The 16,359-nt window shown below is 36.4% G+C and overlaps 2 non-coding genes and 11 pseudogenes across 2 annotated transcripts; all 13 read left to right on the top strand.

Moving 5' to 3' along the window:
* The first annotated feature begins 12,732 nt into the window (after nucleotides 1-12,732).
* LOC142114981 (5S ribosomal RNA) lies at nucleotides 12,733-12,850 on the top strand (annotated as a pseudogene).
* Nucleotides 12,851-12,929: 79 nt separating this feature from the next.
* LOC142114855 (5S ribosomal RNA) lies at nucleotides 12,930-13,048 on the top strand (annotated as a pseudogene).
* Nucleotides 13,049-13,345: 297 nt separating this feature from the next.
* On the top strand, nucleotides 13,346-13,463 carry LOC142114829 (5S ribosomal RNA; annotated as a pseudogene).
* A 283-nt stretch (nucleotides 13,464-13,746) lies between these two features.
* LOC142114961 (5S ribosomal RNA) lies at nucleotides 13,747-13,865 on the top strand. Its single transcript, XR_012681925.1, has one exon. It is a non-coding gene; the product is annotated as a 5S ribosomal RNA (ribosomal RNA).
* An 86-nt stretch (nucleotides 13,866-13,951) lies between these two features.
* On the top strand, nucleotides 13,952-14,060 carry LOC142114987 (5S ribosomal RNA; annotated as a pseudogene).
* Nucleotides 14,061-14,149: 89 nt separating this feature from the next.
* Nucleotides 14,150-14,267, top strand: LOC142115037 (5S ribosomal RNA; annotated as a pseudogene).
* Nucleotides 14,268-14,357: 90 nt separating this feature from the next.
* On the top strand, nucleotides 14,358-14,466 carry LOC142114992 (5S ribosomal RNA; annotated as a pseudogene).
* A 93-nt stretch (nucleotides 14,467-14,559) lies between these two features.
* On the top strand, nucleotides 14,560-14,677 carry LOC142114867 (5S ribosomal RNA; annotated as a pseudogene).
* Nucleotides 14,678-15,158: 481 nt separating this feature from the next.
* On the top strand, nucleotides 15,159-15,276 carry LOC142114892 (5S ribosomal RNA; annotated as a pseudogene).
* A 78-nt stretch (nucleotides 15,277-15,354) lies between these two features.
* Nucleotides 15,355-15,463, top strand: LOC142114989 (5S ribosomal RNA; annotated as a pseudogene).
* An 89-nt stretch (nucleotides 15,464-15,552) lies between these two features.
* Nucleotides 15,553-15,670, top strand: LOC142115005 (5S ribosomal RNA; annotated as a pseudogene).
* A 292-nt stretch (nucleotides 15,671-15,962) lies between these two features.
* On the top strand, nucleotides 15,963-16,081 carry LOC142115017 (5S ribosomal RNA; annotated as a pseudogene).
* A 92-nt stretch (nucleotides 16,082-16,173) lies between these two features.
* Nucleotides 16,174-16,292, top strand: LOC142114874 (5S ribosomal RNA). The gene has a single exon (XR_012681916.1). It is a non-coding gene; the product is annotated as a 5S ribosomal RNA (ribosomal RNA).
* The last annotated feature ends 67 nt before the right edge of the window (nucleotides 16,293-16,359 follow it).

The following is a 16,359-nucleotide window of genomic DNA, read 5'->3' as shown; positions in this document are numbered from 1 at the left end:
GAAAGTTGATAATTGTGGGCAATGTTAGAAATGTCATGAGAAACAAGAATTATGTAAAAGGATTGATGTAAATCATTGTTTCCAAGAGAAAGTGACACAGGAGTGTAAAAAAGCGTTGTTTTTGTACGGCAATGAAGAAATGACTATGTTTTGCGATTTCTCTTGCTCAGAAAGACTTAGAAAGTTGATAATTGTGGGCAATGTCAGAAATGTCATGAGAAACAAGAAGTATGTAAAAGGATTGATATAAATCATTGCTTCCAAGAGAAAGTGAGACAGGAATGCAAAAAAGCGTTGTTTTTGTACGGCAATGAAGAAATGACTATATTTTGCAATTTCTCTTGCTCAGAAAGACATAGAAAGTTGATAATTGTGGGCAATGTTAGAAATGTCATGAGAAACAAGAATTATGTAAAAGGATTGATGTAAATCATTGTTTCCAAGAGAAAGTGACACAGGAGTGTAAAAAAGCGTTGTTTTTGTACGGCAATGAAGAAATGACTATGTTTTGCGATTTCTCTTGCTCAGAAAGACTTAGAAAGTTGATAATTGTGGGCAATGTTAGAAATGTCATGAGAAACAAGAATTATGTAAAAGGATTGATGTAAGTCATTGTTTCCAAGAGAAAGTGAGACAGGAGTGTAAAAAAGCGGTGTTTTTGTACGGCAATGAAGAAATGACTATGTTTTGCAATTTTCTTGCTCAGAAAGACTTAGAACGTTGATAATTGTGGGCTTTGTTAGAAATGTCATGAGAAACAAGAAGTATGTAAAAGGATTGATGTAAATCATTGATTCCAAGAGAAAGTGAGACAGGAATGCAAAAAAGCGTTGTTTTTGTACGGCAATGAAGAAATGACTATATTTTGCAATTTCTCTTGCTCAGAAAGACATAGAAAGTTGATAATTGTGGGCAATGTTAGAAATGTCATGAGAAACAAGAATTATGTAAAAGGATTGATGTAAATCATTGTTTCCAAGAGAAAGTGACACAGGAGTGTAAAAAAGCGTTGTTTTTGTACGGCAATGAAGAAATGACTATGTTTTGCGATTTCTCTTGCTCAGAAAGACTTAGAAAGTTGATAATTGTGGGCAATGTTAGAAATGTCATGAGAAACAAGAATTATGTAAAAGGATTGATGTAAGTCATTGTTTCCAAGAGAAAGTGAGACAGGAGTGTAAAAAAGCGGTGTTTTTGTACGGCAATGAAGAAATGACTATGTTTTGCAATTTTCTTGCTCAGAAAGACTTAGAACGTTGATAATTGTGGGCTTTGTTAGAAATGTCATGAGAAACAAGAATTATGAAAAAGAATTGATGCAAGTCATTGTTTCCAAGAGAAAGTGAGACAGGAGTGTAAAAAAGCGTTGTTTTTGTACAGCAATGAAGAAATGACTATGTTTTGCGATTTCTCTTGCTCAGAAAGACTTAGAAAGTTGATAATTGTGGGCAATGTTAGGAATGTAATGAGAAACAAGAATTATGTAAAAGGATTGATGTAAGTCATTGTTTCCAAGAGAAAGTAAGACAGGAGTGTAAAAAAACGTTGTTTTGGACGGCAATGAAGAAATAACTATGTTTTGCGATTTCTCTTGCTCAGAAAGACTTAGAAAGTTGATAATTGTGGGCAATGTTAGAAATGTCATGAGAAACAAGAATTATGTAAAAGGATTGATGTAAGTCATTGTTTCCAAGAGAAAGTGAGACAGGAGTGTAAAAAAGTGTTGTTTTTGTACGGCAATGAAGAAATGACTATGTTTTGCGATTTCTCTTGCTCAGAAAGACTTAGAAAGTTGATAATTGTGGGCAATGTTAGAAATGTCATGAGAAACAAGAAGTATGTAAAAGGATTGATGTAAATCATTGATTCCAAGAGAAAGTGAGACAGGAATGCAAAAAAGCGTTGTTTTTGTACGGCAATGGTGAAGAAATGACTATGTTTTGCGATTTCTCTTGCTCAGAAAGACTTAGAAAGTTGATAATTGTGGGCAATGTTAGAAATGTCATGAGAAACAAGAATTATGTAAAAGGATTGATGTAAATCATTGCTTCCAAGAGAAAGTGAGACAGGAATGCAAAAAAGCGTTGTTTTGTACGGCAATGAAGAAATTACTATATTTTGCGATTTCTCTTGCTCAGAAAGACTTAGAAAGTTGATAATTGTGGGCAATGTTAGAAATGTCATGAGAAACAAGAATTATGTAAAAGGATTGATGTAAATCATTGTTTCCAAGAGAAAGTGACACAGGAGTGTAAAAAAGCGTTGTTTTTGTACGGCAATGAAGAAATGACTATGTTTTGCGATTTCTCTTGCTCAGAAAGACTTAGAAAGTTGATAATTGTGGGCAATGTTAGAAATGTCATGAGAAACAAGAATTATGTAAAAGGATTGATGTAAATCATTGTTTCCAAGAGAAAGTGACACAGGAGTGTAAAAAAGCGTTGTTTTTGTACGGCAATGAAGCAATGACTATGTTTTGCGATTTCTCTTGCTCAGAAAGACTTAGAAAGTTGATAATTGTGGGCAATGTTAGAAATGTCATGAGAAACAAGAAGTATGTAAAAGGATTGATATAAATCATTGCTTCCAAGAGAAAGTGAGACAGGAATGCAAAAAAGCGTTGTTTTTGTACGGCAATGAAGAAATGACTATATTTTGCAATTTCTCTTGCTCAGAAAGACATAGAAAGTTGATAATTGTGGGCAATGTTAGAAATGTCATGAGAAACAAGAATTATGTAAAAGGATTGATGTAAATCATTGTTTCCAAGAGAAAGTGACACAGGAGTGTAAAAAAGCGTTGTTTTTGTACGGCAATGAAGAAATGACTATGTTTTGCGATTTCTCTTGCTCAGAAAGACTTAGAAAGTTGATAATTGTGGGCAATGTTAGAAATGTCATGAGAAACAAGAATTATGTAAAAGGATTGATGTAAGTCATTGTTTCCAAGAGAAAGTGAGACAGGAGTGTAAAAAAGCGGTGTTTTTGTACGGCAATGAAGAAATGACTATGTTTTGCAATTTTCTTGCTCAGAAAGACTTAGAACGTTGATAATTGTGGGCTTTGTTAGAAATGTCATGAGAAACAAGAAGTATGTAAAAGGATTGATGTAAATCATTGATTCCAAGAGAAAGTGAGACAGGAATGCAAAAAAGCGTTGTTTTTGTACGGCAATGGTGAAGAAATGACTATGTTTTGCGATTTCTCTTGCTCAGAAAGACTTAGAAAGTTGATAATTGTGGGCAATGTTAGAAATGTCATGAGAAACAAGAATTATGTAAAAGGATTGATGTAAATCATTGCTTCCAAGAGAAAGTGAGACAGGAATGCAAAAAAGCGTTGTTTTGTACGGCAATGAAGAAATTACTATATTTTGCGATTTCTCTTGCTCAGAAAGACTTAGAAAGTTGATAATTGTGGGCAATGTTAGAAATGTCATGAGAAACAAGAATTATGTAAAAGGATTGATGTAAATCATTGTTTCCAAGAGAAAGTGACACAGGAGTGTAAAAAAGCGTTGTTTTTGTACGGCAATGAAGAAATGACTATGTTTTGCGATTTCTCTTGCTCAGAAAGACTTAGAAAGTTGATAATTGTGGGCAATGTCAGAAATGTCATGAGAAACAAGAAGTATGTAAAAGGATTGATATAAATCATTGCTTCCAAGAGAAAGTGAGACAGGAATGCAAAAAAGCGTTGTTTTTGTACGGCAATGAAGAAATGACTATATTTTGCAATTTCTCTTGCTCAGAAAGACATAGAAAGTTGATAATTGTGGGCAATGTTAGAAATGTCATGAGAAACAAGAATTATGTAAAAGGATTGATGTAAATCATTGTTTCCAAGAGAAAGTGACACAGGAGTGTAAAAAAGCGTTGTTTTTGTACGGCAATGAAGAAATGACTATGTTTTGCGATTTCTCTTGCTCAGAAAGACTTAGAAAGTTGATAATTGTGGGCAATGTTAGAAATGTCATGAGAAACAAGAATTATGTAAAAGGATTGATATAAGTCCAAGAGAAAATGAGACAGGAGTGCAAAAAAGCGTTGTTTTTCCCCGGTAATGAAGAAATGACTATGTTTTGCAATTTCTCTTGCTCAGAAAGACTTAGAAAGTTGATAATTGTGGGCAATGTTAGAAATGTCATGAGAAACAAGAATTATGTAAAAGGATTGATGTAAGTCTTTGTTTCCAATAGAAAGTGAAACAGGAGTGTAAAAAAGCATTGTTTTTGTACGGCAATAAAGAAATGACTATGTTTTGCGATTTCTCCTGCTCAGAAATACTTAGAAAGTTGATAATTTTGGGCAATGTTAGAAATGTCATGAGAAACAAGAATTATGTAAAAGGATTGATATAAGTCTAACAGAAAGTGAGACAGGAGTGCAAAAAAGCATTGTTTTTGTACGGCAATGATGAAGAAATGACTATGTTTTGCGATTTCTCTTGCTCAGAAAGACTTAGAAAGTTGATAATTGTGGGCAATGTTAGAAATGTCATGAGAAACAAGAATTATGTAAAAGGTTTGATGTAAGTCATTGTTTCCAATAGAAAGTGAGACAGGAGTGCAAAAAAGCGTTGTTTTTGTACGGCAATGAAGAAATGACTATGTTTTGCGATTTCTCGTGTTTAGAAAGACTTAGAAAGTTGATAATTGTGGGCAATGTTAGAAATGTCATGAGAAACAAGAATTATGTAAAAGGATTGATGTAAGTCATTGTTTCCAAGAGAAAGTGAGACAGGAGTGTAAAAAAGTGTTGTTTTTGTACGGCAATGAAGAAATGACTATGTTTTGCGATTTCTCTTGCTCAGAAAGACTTAGAAAGTTGATAATTGTGGGCAATGTTAGAAATGTCATGAGAAACAAGAATTATGTAAAAGGATTGATGTAAATCATTGCTTCCAAGAGAAAGTGAGACAGGAATGCAAAAAAGCGTTGTTTTGTATGGCAATGAAGAAATTACTATATTTTGCGATTTCTCTTGCTCAGAAAGACTTAGAAAGTTGATAATTGTGGGCAATGTTAGAAATGTCATGAGAAACAAGAATTATGTAAAAGGATTGATGTAAATCATTGTTTCCAAGAGAAAGTGACACAGGAGTGTAAAAAAGCGTTGTTTTTGTACGGCAATGAAGAAATGACTATGTTTTGCGATTTCTCTTGCTCAGAAAGACTTAGAAAGTTGATAATTGTGGGCAATGTTAGAAATGTCATGAGAAACAAGAATTATTATAAAAGGATTGATGTAAATCATTGTTTCCAAGAGAAAGTGACACAGGAGTGTAAAAAAGCGTTGTTTTTATACGGCAATGAAGAAATGACCATGTTTTGCGATTTCTCTTGCTCAGAAAGACTTAGAAAGTTGATAATTGTGGGCAATGTTAGAAATGTCATGAGAAACAAGAATTGTGTAAAAGGATTGATGTAAGTCATTGTTTCCAAGAGAAAGTGAGACAGGAGTGTAAAAAACGTTGTTTTTGTACGGCAATGAAGAAATGACTATGTTTTGCGATTTCTCTTGCTCAGAAAGACTTAGAAAATTGATAATTGTGGGCAATGTTAGAAATCTAATGAGAAACAAGAATTATGTAAAAGGATTGATGTAAGTCATTGTTTCCAAGAGAAAGTGAGACAGGAGTGCAAAAAAAGCGGTGTTTTTGTACAGCAATGAAGAAATCACTATGTTTTGCGATTTCTCTTGCTCAGAAAGACTTAGAAAGTTGATAATTGTGGGCAATGTTAGAAATGTCATGAGAAACAAGAATTATGTAAAAGAATTGATGTAAGTCATTGTTTCCAAGAGAAAGTGAGACAGGAGTGTAAAAAAGTGTTGTTTTTGTACGGCAATGAAGAAATGACTATGTTTTGCGATTTCTCTTGCTCAGAAAGACTTAGAAAGTTGATAATTGTGGGCAATGTTAGAAATGTCATGAGAAACAAGAATTATGTAAAAGGATTGATGTAAATCATTGCTTCCAAGAGAAAGTGAGACAGGAATGCAAAAAAGCGTTGTTTTGTACGGCAGTGAAGAAATTACTATATTTTGCGATTTCTCTTGCTCAGAAAGACTTAGAAAGTTGATAATTGTGGGCAATGTTAGAAATGTCATGAGAAACAAGAATTATGTAAAAGGATTGATGTAAATCATTGTTTCCAAGAGAAAGTGACACAGGAGTGTAAAAAAGCGTTGTTTTTGTACGGCAATGAAGAAATGACTATGTTTTGCGATTTCTCTTGCTCAGAAAGACTTAGAAAGTTGATAATTGTGGGCAATGTTAGAAATGTCATGAGAAACAAGAATTATTATAAAAGGATTGATGTAAATCATTGTTTCCAAGAGAAAGTGACACAGGAGTGTAAAAAAGCGTTGTTTTTATACGGCAATGAAGAAATGACCATGTTTTGCGATTTCTCTTGCTCAGAAAGACTTAGAAAGTTGATAATTGTGGGCAATGTTAGAAATGTCATGAGAAACAAGAATTGTGTAAAAGGATTGATGTAAGTCATTGTTTCCAAGAGAAAGTGAGACAGGAGTGTAAAAAACGTTGTTTTTGTACGGCAATGAAGAAATGACTATGTTTTGCGATTTCTCTTGCTCAGAAAGACTTAGAAAATTGATAATTGTGGGCAATGTTAGAAATCTAATGAGAAACAAGAATTATGTAAAAGGATTGATGTAAGTCATTGTTTCCAAGAGAAAGTGAGACAGGAGTGCAAAAAAAGCGGTGTTTTTGTACAGCAATGAAGAAATCACTATGTTTTGCGATTTCTCTTGCTCAGAAAGACTTAGAAAGTTGATAATTGTGGGCAATGTTAGAAATGTCATGAGAAACAAGAATTATGTAAAAGAATTGATGTAAGTCATTGTTTCCAAGAGAAAGTGAGACAGGAGTGTAAAAAAGCATTGTTTTTGTACGGCAATGAAGAAATGACTATGTTTTGCGATTTCTCTTGCTCAGAAAGACTTAGAAAGTTGATAATTGTGGGCAATGTTAGAAATGTCATGAAAAACAAGAATTATGTAAAAGGATTGATGTAAATCATTGTTTCCAAGAGAAAGTGAGACAGGAGTGTAAAAAAGCGTTGTTTTTGTACGGCAATGAAGAAATGACTATGTTTTGCGATTTCTCTTGCTCAGAAAGACTTAGAAAGTTGATAATTGTGGGCAATGTTATAAATATCATGAGAAACAAGAATTATGTAAAAGGATTGATGTAAGTCATTGTTTCCAAGAGAAAGTGAGACAGGAGTGTAAAAAAGCGTTGTTTTTGTACGGCAATGAAGAAATGACTATGTTTTGCGATTTCTCTTGCTCAGGAAGACTTAGAAAGTTGATAATTGTGGGCAATGTTAGAAATGTCATAAGAAACAAGAATCATGTAAAAGGATTGATGTAAGTCATTGTTTCCAAGAGAAAGTGAGACAGGAGTGTAAAAAAGCGTTGTTTTTGTACGGCAATGAAGAAATGACTATGTTTTGCGATTTCTCTTGCTCAGAAAGACTTAGAAAGTTGATAATTGTGGGCAATGTTAGAAATGTAATGAGAAACAAGAATTATGTAAAAGGATTGATGTAAGTCATTGTTTCCAAGAGAAAGTAAGACAGGAGTGTAAAAAAGCGTTGTTTAGGACGGCAATGAAGAAATAACTATGTTTTGCGATTTCTCTTGCTCAGAAAGACTTAGAAAGTTGATAATTGTGGGCAATGTTAGAAATGTCATAAGAAACAAGAATTATGTAAAAGGATTAATGTAAGTCATTGTTTCCAAGAGAAAGTGAGACAGGAGTGTAAAAAAGCGTTGTTTTTGTACGGCAATGAAGAAATGACTATGTTTTGCGATTTCTCTTGCTCAGAAAGACTTAGAAAGTTGATAATTGTGGGCAATGTTAGAAATGTCATGAGAAACAAGAATTATGTAAAAGGATTGATGTAAATCATTGTTTCCAAGAGAAAGTGACACAGGAGTGTAAAAAAGCCTTGTTTTTGTACGGCAATAAAGAAATGACTATGTTTTGCGATTTCTCTTGCTCAGAAAGACTTAGAAAGTTGATAATTGTGGGCAATGTCAGAAATGTCATGAGAAACAAGAAGTATGTAAAAGGATTGATGTAAATCATTGCTTCCAAGAGAAAGTGAGACAGGAATGCAAAAAAGCGTTGTTTTTGTACGGCAATGAAGAAATGACTATATTTTGCAATTTCTCTTGCTCAGAAAGACTTAGAAAAGTGATAATTGTGGGCAATGTTAGAAATGTCATGAGAAACAAGAATTATGTAAAAGGATTGATGTAAATCATTGCTTCCAAGAGAAAGTGACACAGGAGTGTAAAAAAGCGTTGTTTTTGTACGGCAATGAAGAAATGACTATGTTTTGCGATTTCTCTTGCTCAGAAAGACTTAGAAAGTTGATAATTGTGGGCAATGTTAGAAATGTCATGAGAAACAAGAATTGTGTAAAAGGATTGATGTAAGTCATTGTTTCCAAGAGAAAGTGAGACAGGAGTGTAAAAAAGCGTTGTTTTTGTACGGCAATGAAGAAATGACTATGTTTTGCGATTTCTCTTGCTCAGAAAGACTTAGAAAGTTGATAATTGTGGGCAATGTTAGAAATGTAAGGAGAAACAAGAAGAATGTAAAAGGATTGATGTAAATCATTGCTTCCAAGAGAAAGTGAGACAGGAATGCAAAAAAGCGTTGTTTTGTACGGCAATGAAGAAATTACTATATTTTGCAATTTCTCTTGCTCAGAAAGACTTAGAAAGTTGATAATTGTGGGCAATGTTAGAAATGTCATGAAAAACAAGAATTATGTAAAAGGATTGATGTAAGTCATTGTTTCCAAGAGAAAGTGAGACAGGAGTGCAAAAAAAGCGGTGTTTTTGTACAGCAATAAAGAAACGACTATGTTTTGCGATTTCTCTTGCTCAGAAAGACTTAGAAAGTTGATAATTGTGGGCAATGTTAGAAATGTCATGAGAAACAAGAATTATGTAAAAGAATTGATGTAAGTCATTGTTTCCAAGAGAAAGTGAGACAGGAGTGTAAAAAAGCATTGTTTTTGTACGGCAATGAAGAAATGACTATGTTTTGCGATTTCTCTTGCTCAGAAAGACTTAGAAAGTTGATAATTGTGGGCAATGTTAGAAATGTCATGAAAAACAAGAATTATGTAAAAGGATTGATGTAAATCATTGTTTCCAAGAGAAAGTGAGACAGGAGTGTAAAAAAGCGTTGTTTTTGGACGGCAATGAAGAAATGACTATGTTTTGCGATTTCTCTTGCTCAGAAAGACTTAGAAAGTTGATAATTGTGGGCAATGTTATAAATGTCATGAGAAACAAGAATTATGTAAAAGGATTGATGTAAGTCATTGTTTCCAAGAGAAAGTGAGACAGGAGTGTAAAAAAGCGTTGTTTTTGTACGGCAATGAAGAAATGACTATGTTTTGCAATTTTCTTGCTCAGAAAGACTTAGAACGTTGATAATTGTGGGCTTTGTTAGAAATGTCATGAGAAACAAGAATTATGAAAAAGAATTGATGCAAGTCATTGTTTCCAAGAGAAAGTGAGACAGGAGTGTAAAAAAGCATTGTTTATGTACGGCAATGAAGAAATGACTATGTTTTGCGATTTCTCTTGCTCAGAAAGACTTAGAAAGTTGATAATTGTGGGCAATGTTAGAAATGTCATAAGAAACAAGAATTATGTAAAAGGATTGATGTAAGTCATTGTTTCCAAGAGAAAGTGAGACAGGAGTGTAAAAAAGCATTGTTTTTGTACGGCAATGAAGAAATGACTATGTTTTGCGATTTCTCTTGCTCAGAAAGACTTAGAAAGTTGATAATTGTGGGCAATGTTAGAAATGTCATAAGAAATAAGAATTATGTAAAAGGATTGATGTAAGTCATTGTTTCCAAGAGAAAGTAAGACAGGAGTGTAAAAAAGCGTTGTTTTGGACGGCAATGAAGAAATAACTATGTTTTGCGATTTCTCTTGCTCAGAAAGACTTAGAAAGTTGATAATTGTGGGCAATGTTAGAAATGTCATAAGAAACAAGAATTATGTAAAAGGATTGATGTAAGTCATTGTTTCCAAGAGAAAGTGAGACAGGAGTGTAAAAAAGCATTGTTTTTGTACGGCAATGAAGAAATGACTATGTTTTGCGATTTCTCTTGCTCAGAAAGACTTAGAAAGTTGATAATTGTGGGCAATGTTAGAAATGTCATAAGAAACAAGAATTATGTAAAAGGATTGATGTAAGTCATTGTTTCCAAGAGAAAGTAAGACAGGAGTGTAAAAAAGCGTTGTTTTGGACGGCAATGAAGAAATAACTATGTTTTGCGATTTCTCTTGCTCAGAAAGACTTAGAAAGTTGATAATTGTGGGCAATGTTAGAAATGTCATAAGAAACAAGAATTATGTAAAAGGATTGATGTAAGTCATTGTTTCCAAGAGAAAGTGAGACAGGAGTGTAAAAAAGCGTTGTTTTTGTACGGCAATGAAGAAATGACTATGTTTTGCGATTTCTCTTGCTCAGAAAGACTTAGAAAGTTGATAATTTTGGGCAATGTTAGAAATGTCATGAGAAACAAGAATTATGTAAAAGGATTGATGTAAATCATTGTTTCCAAGAGAAAGTGACACAGGAGTGTAAAAAAGCCGTGTTTTTGTACGGCAATGAAGAAATGACTATGTTTTGCGATTTCTCTTGCTCAGAAAGACTTAGAAAGTTGATAATTGTGGGCAATGTTAGAAATGTCATAAGAAACAAGAATTATGTAAAAGGATTGATGTAAGTCATTGTTTCCAAGAGAAAGTAAGACAGGAGTGTAAAAAAGCGTTGTTTTGGACGGCAATGAAGAAATAACTATGTTTTGCGATTTCTCTTGCTCAGAAAGACTTAGAAAGTTGATAATTGTGGGCAATGTTAGAAATGTCATAAGAAACAAGAATTATGTAAAAGGATTGATGTAAGTCATTGTTTCCAAGAGAAAGTGAGACAGGAGTGTAAAAAAGCATTGTTTTTGTACGGCAATGAAGAAATGACTATGTTTTGCGATTTCTCTTGCTCAGAAAGACTTAGAAAGTTGATAATTGTGGGCAATGTTAGAAATGTCATAAGAAACAAGAATTATGTAAAAGGATTGATGTAAGTCATTGTTTCCAAGAGAAAGTAAGACAGGAGTGTAAAAAAGCGTTGTTTTGGACGGCAATGAAGCAATAACTATGTTTTGCGATTTCTCTTGCTCAGAAAGACTTAGAAAGTTGATAATTGTGGGCAATGTTAGAAATGTCATAAGAAACAAGAATTATGTAAAAGGATTGATGTAAATCATTGTTTCCAAGAGAAAGTGACACAGGAGTGTAAAAAAGCCTTGTTTTTGTACGGCAATGAAGAAATGACTATGTTTTGCGATTTCTCTTGCTCAGAAAGACTTAGAAAGTTGATAATTGTGGGCAATGTCAGAAATGTCATGAGAAACAAGAAGTATGTAAAAGGATTGATGTAAATCATTGCTTCCAAGAGAAAGTGAGACAGGAATGCAAAAAAGCGTTGTTTTTGTACGGCAATGAAGAAATGACTATATTTTGCAATTTCTCTTGCTCAGAAAGACTTAGAAAGTTGATAATTGTGGGCAATGTTAGAAATGTCATGAGAAACAAGAATTATGTAAAAGGATTGATGTAAATCATTGTTTCCAAGAGAAAGTGACACAGGAGTGTAAAAAAGCGTTGTTTTTGTACGGCAATGAAGAAATGACTATGTTTTGCGCTTTCTCTTGCTCAGAAACACTTAGAAAGTTGATAATTGTGGACAATGTTAGAAATGTCATGAGAAACAAGAATTGTGTAAAAGGATTGATGTAAGTCATTGTTTCCAAGAGAAAGTGAGACAGAAGTGTAAAAAAGCGTTGTTTTTGTACGGCAATAAATGACTATGTTTTGCGATTTCTCTTGCTCAGAAAGACTTAGAAAGTTGATAATTGTGGGCAATGTTAGAAATCTAATGAGAAACAAGAATTATGTAAAAGGATTGATGTAAGTCATTGTTTCCAAGAGAAAGGGAGACAGGAGTGTAAAAAAAAGCGTTGTTTTTGGACGCCAATGAAGAAATGACTATGTTTTGCGATTTCTCCTGCTCAGAAAGACTTAGAAAGTTGATAATTGTGGGCAATGTTAGAAATGTCATGAGAAACAAGAATTATGTAAAAGAATTGATGTAAGTCATTGTTTCCAAGAGGAAAGGGAGACCGGAGTGTAAAAAAGCGTTGTTTTTGGACGGCAATGAAGAAATGACTGTTTTGCGATTTCTCTTGCTCAGAAAGACTTAGAAAGTTGATAATTGTGGGCAATGTTAGAAATGTCATGAGAAAAAAGAATTATGTAAAAGAATTGATGTAAGTCATTGTTTCCAAGAGAAAGGGAGACAGGAGTGTAAAAAAGCGTTGTTTTTGGACGGCAATGAAGAAATAACTATGTTTTGCGATTTCTCCTGCTCAGAAAGACTAAGAAAGTTGATAATTGTGGGCAATGTTAGAAATGGTCAAGCCCAATCTCTTCTGATCTTGGAAGCTAAGCAGGCCCGGGCCTGGTTAGTACTTGGATGGGAGACCACCTGGGAATACCAGGTGCTGTAGGTTTTTTTTTTTTTCGTTTTTTGTTCTCTCTTGTTCCTGCTTCCTTCAATGCTGGTGTTGAGATGTATAAGAGAAGTAGGTCAGGAGGCAAGCAATACCTACAGTAAACCACCCTGAACATGACCAATCTCATCTGATCTTGGAAGATAACCAGGGCCGGACCTGGTTAGTACTTCGATGGGAGACAATCTAGGAATACCAGGTGCCGTAGGTTTTTTTTTTCTCTCTTGTTCCTGCTTTCTTCAATGCCGGTGTTGAGATGTATAAGAGATGTAGGTCAGTAGGCACACAATACCTACAGCCACACCACCCTGGACAAGCCCAATCTTGTCTGATCTTGGAAGCTAAGCAGGGCTGGGCCTCGTTAGTATTTTGATGGGAGAACACCTGGGAATACCAGGTGCTGTAGGTTTTTTTCTTTCGTTTTATTTTCTCTCTTGTTCCTGCTTCCTTCAATGCTGGTGTTGAATGCTGGTGTTGAGATGTATAAGAGATGTAGGTCAGTAGGCAAGCAATACCTACAGCCACACCACCCTGAACAAGTCCAATCTCGTCTGATCTTGGAAGCTAAGCAGGGCCGGGCCTGGTTAGTACTTTGATGGGAGACCACCTGGGATTGTGCTGTAGGGTTTTTTTTTCTCTCTTGTTCCTGCTTCCTTCAATGCTGGTGTTGAGATGTATAAGAGATGTAGGTCAGGAGGCAAGCAATACCTACAGTAAACCACCCTGAACATGCCCAATCTCATCTGATCTTGCAAGCTAACCAGGGCCGGGCCTGGTCAGTACTTTGATGGGAGACCACCTGGGAATACCAGGTGCTGTAGGTTTTTTTTTCTCTCTTGTTCCTGCTTTCTTCAATGCCGGTGTTGAGATGTATAAGAGATGTAGGTCAGTAGGCAAGCAATACCTACAGCCACACCACCCTGAACAAGCCCAATCTTGTCTAATCTTGGAAGCAAAGCAGGGCCTGGTTAGTACTTGGATGGGAGAACACCTGGGAATACCAGGTGCTGTAGGATTTTTTCTTTCGTTTTTTTTTCTCTCTTGTTCCTGCTTCCTTCAATGCTGCTGCTGAGATGTATAAGAGATGTAGGTTAGTAATCAAACAATACCTACAGCCACACCACCCTGAACAAGCCCAATCTCGTCTGATCTTGGAAGTTAAGCAGGGCCGGGCCTAGATAGTACTTCGATGGGAGACCACCTGGGAATACCAGGTGCTATAGGTTTTTTTTTTTTTTTTCCCCTCTTGTTCCTACTTCCTTCATTGCTGGTGTTGAGATGTATAAGAGAAGTAGCTTAGTAGGCAAACAATACCTACAGCCACACCACCCTGAACAAGCCTAATCTTGGAAGCTAAGCAGGGCCGGGACTGGTTAGTACTTGGATGGGAGACCACCTGGGAATACCAGGTGCTGTCAGTTTTTTTTTTCGGTTTTTTTCTCTCTTGTTTCTGCTTCCTTCAATGCTGGTGTTTAGATGTATAAGAGATGTAGGTCAGTAGGCAAGCAATACCTACAGTCAACCACCCTGAACATGCCCAATCTCGTCTGATCTTGGAAGCTAAGCAGAGCTGGGCCTGGTTAGTACTTGAATGGGAGACCACCTGGGAATACCAGGTGCTCTAGGTTTTTTTTTTCATTTTTTTTTCTCTCTTGTTCCTGCTTCCTTCAATGTTGGTGTTGTAATGTATAAGAGATGTAAGGCAGTTGGTGAGCAATACCTACAGCCACACCGCCCTGAACAAGCCTGATTTTGGAAGCTAAGCAGGCCCGGGCCTGGTTTGTACTTGGATGGGAGGCCACCTGGGAATACCAGGTGCTGTAGGTTTTTTTTGTTTTCGGTATTTTTTCTCTCTTGTTCCTGCTTCCTTCAATGCTGGTGTTTAGATGTATAAGAGATGTATGTCAGTAAGCAAGCAAAACGTACAGTCAACCACCCTGAACATGCCCAATCTTGTCTGATCTTGGAAGCTAAGCAGGGCCGGGCCTGGTTAGTACTTGTATGAGAGACCACCTGGGAATACCAGGTACTGTAGGTTATTTTTTTCATTTTTTTTCTCTCTTGTTCCTGCTACCTTCAATGTTGGTGTTGAGATGTATAAGAGATGTAGGGCAGTAGGTAAGCAATACCTACAGCCATACCACCCTGAACAAGCCTGATTTTGGAAGCTAAGCAGTGCCAGGCCTGGTTAGTACTTGGATGTGGACGACCTGGAAATACCAGGTGCTGTAGGTTTTTTTTTTTCGTTTTTTTTTCTCTCTTGTTCCTGCGTGCTTCAATGCTGGGGTTGAGATGTATAAGAGATGTAGGTCAGTAGGCAAGCAATACCTACAGCCGCATCACCCTGAACAAGCCCAATCTCGTCTGATCTTGGAAGCTAAGCAGGGCCGGGCCTGGTTAGTACTTTGATGGGAGACCACATGGGAATGTGCTGTATTGTTTTTTTTTCTCTCTTGTTCCTGCTTCCTTCAATGCTGGTGTTGAGATGTATAAGAGATGTAGGTCAGGAGGCAAGCAATACCTACAGTAAACCACCCTGAACATGCCCAATCTCATCTGATCTTGGAAGCTAACCAGGGCCAGGCCTGGTCAGTACTTTGATGGAAGACCACCTAGGAATACCAGGTGCTGTAGTTTTTTTTTTCTCTCTTGTTCCTGCTTTCTTCAATGCCGGTGTTGAGATGTATAAGAGATGGAGGTCAGTAGACAAGCAATACCTACAGCCACACCACCCTGAACAAGCCTAATCTTGGAAGCTAAGCAGGGCCGGGACTGGTTAGTACTTGGATGGGAGACCACCTGGGAATACCAGGTGCTGTCTGTATTTTTTTTCGTTTTTTTTCTCTCTTGTTTCTGCTTCCTTCAATGCTGGTGTTTAGATGTATAAGAGATGTAGGTCAGTAGACAAGTAATACCTACAGTCAACCACCCTGAACATGCCCAATCTCGTCTGATCTTGGAAGCTAAACAGGGCTGGGCCTGGTTAGTACTTGAATAGGAGACCACCTGGGAATACCAGGTGCTGTAGGTTTTTTTTTTCATTTTTTTTTCTCTCTTGTTCCTGCTTCCTTCAATGTTGGTGTTGAGATGTATAAGAGATGTAAGGCAGTTGGTGAGCAATACCTACAGCCACACCGCCCTGAACAAGCCTGATTTTGGAAGCTAAGCAGGCCCAAGCCTGGTTTGTACTTGGATGGGAGGCCACCTGGGAATACCAGGTGCTGTAGGTTTTTTTTGTTTTCGGTATTTTTTCTCTCTTGTTCCTGCTTCCTTCAATGCTGGTGTTGAGATGTATAAGAGATGTAGGTCAGTAAGCAAGCAATACCTACAGCCACACCACCCTGAACAAGCCCAATATCATCTGATCTTGTAAGCGAAGCAGGGCCGGGCCTGGTTAGTACTTGGATGGGAGACCACCTGGGAATACCAGGTGCTGTAGGTTTTTTTTTTTTCGTTTTTTTTTCTCTCTTGTTCCTGCTTCCTTCAATGCTGGTGTTGAGATGTATAAGAGATGCAGGTCAGGAGGCAAACAATACCTACAGCCACACCACCCTGAACAAGCCCAATCTCATCTGATCTTGGAAGCTAACCAGGGCTGGACCTGGTCAGTACTTAGATGGGAGACCACCTGGGAATACCAGGTGCTGTAGGTTTTTTTTTTTTTTCCCTCTTGTTCCTGCTTCCTTCATTGCTGGTGTTGAGATGTATAAGAGATGTAGG

This window comes from Mixophyes fleayi, unplaced genomic scaffold (genome assembly GCF_038048845.1).
Source record: "Mixophyes fleayi isolate aMixFle1 unplaced genomic scaffold, aMixFle1.hap1 Scaffold_1526, whole genome shotgun sequence".
Classification (NCBI taxonomy): domain Eukaryota; kingdom Metazoa; phylum Chordata; class Amphibia; order Anura; family Limnodynastidae; genus Mixophyes; species Mixophyes fleayi.
This window is presented reverse-complemented; position numbering and strand designations above follow the sequence as displayed.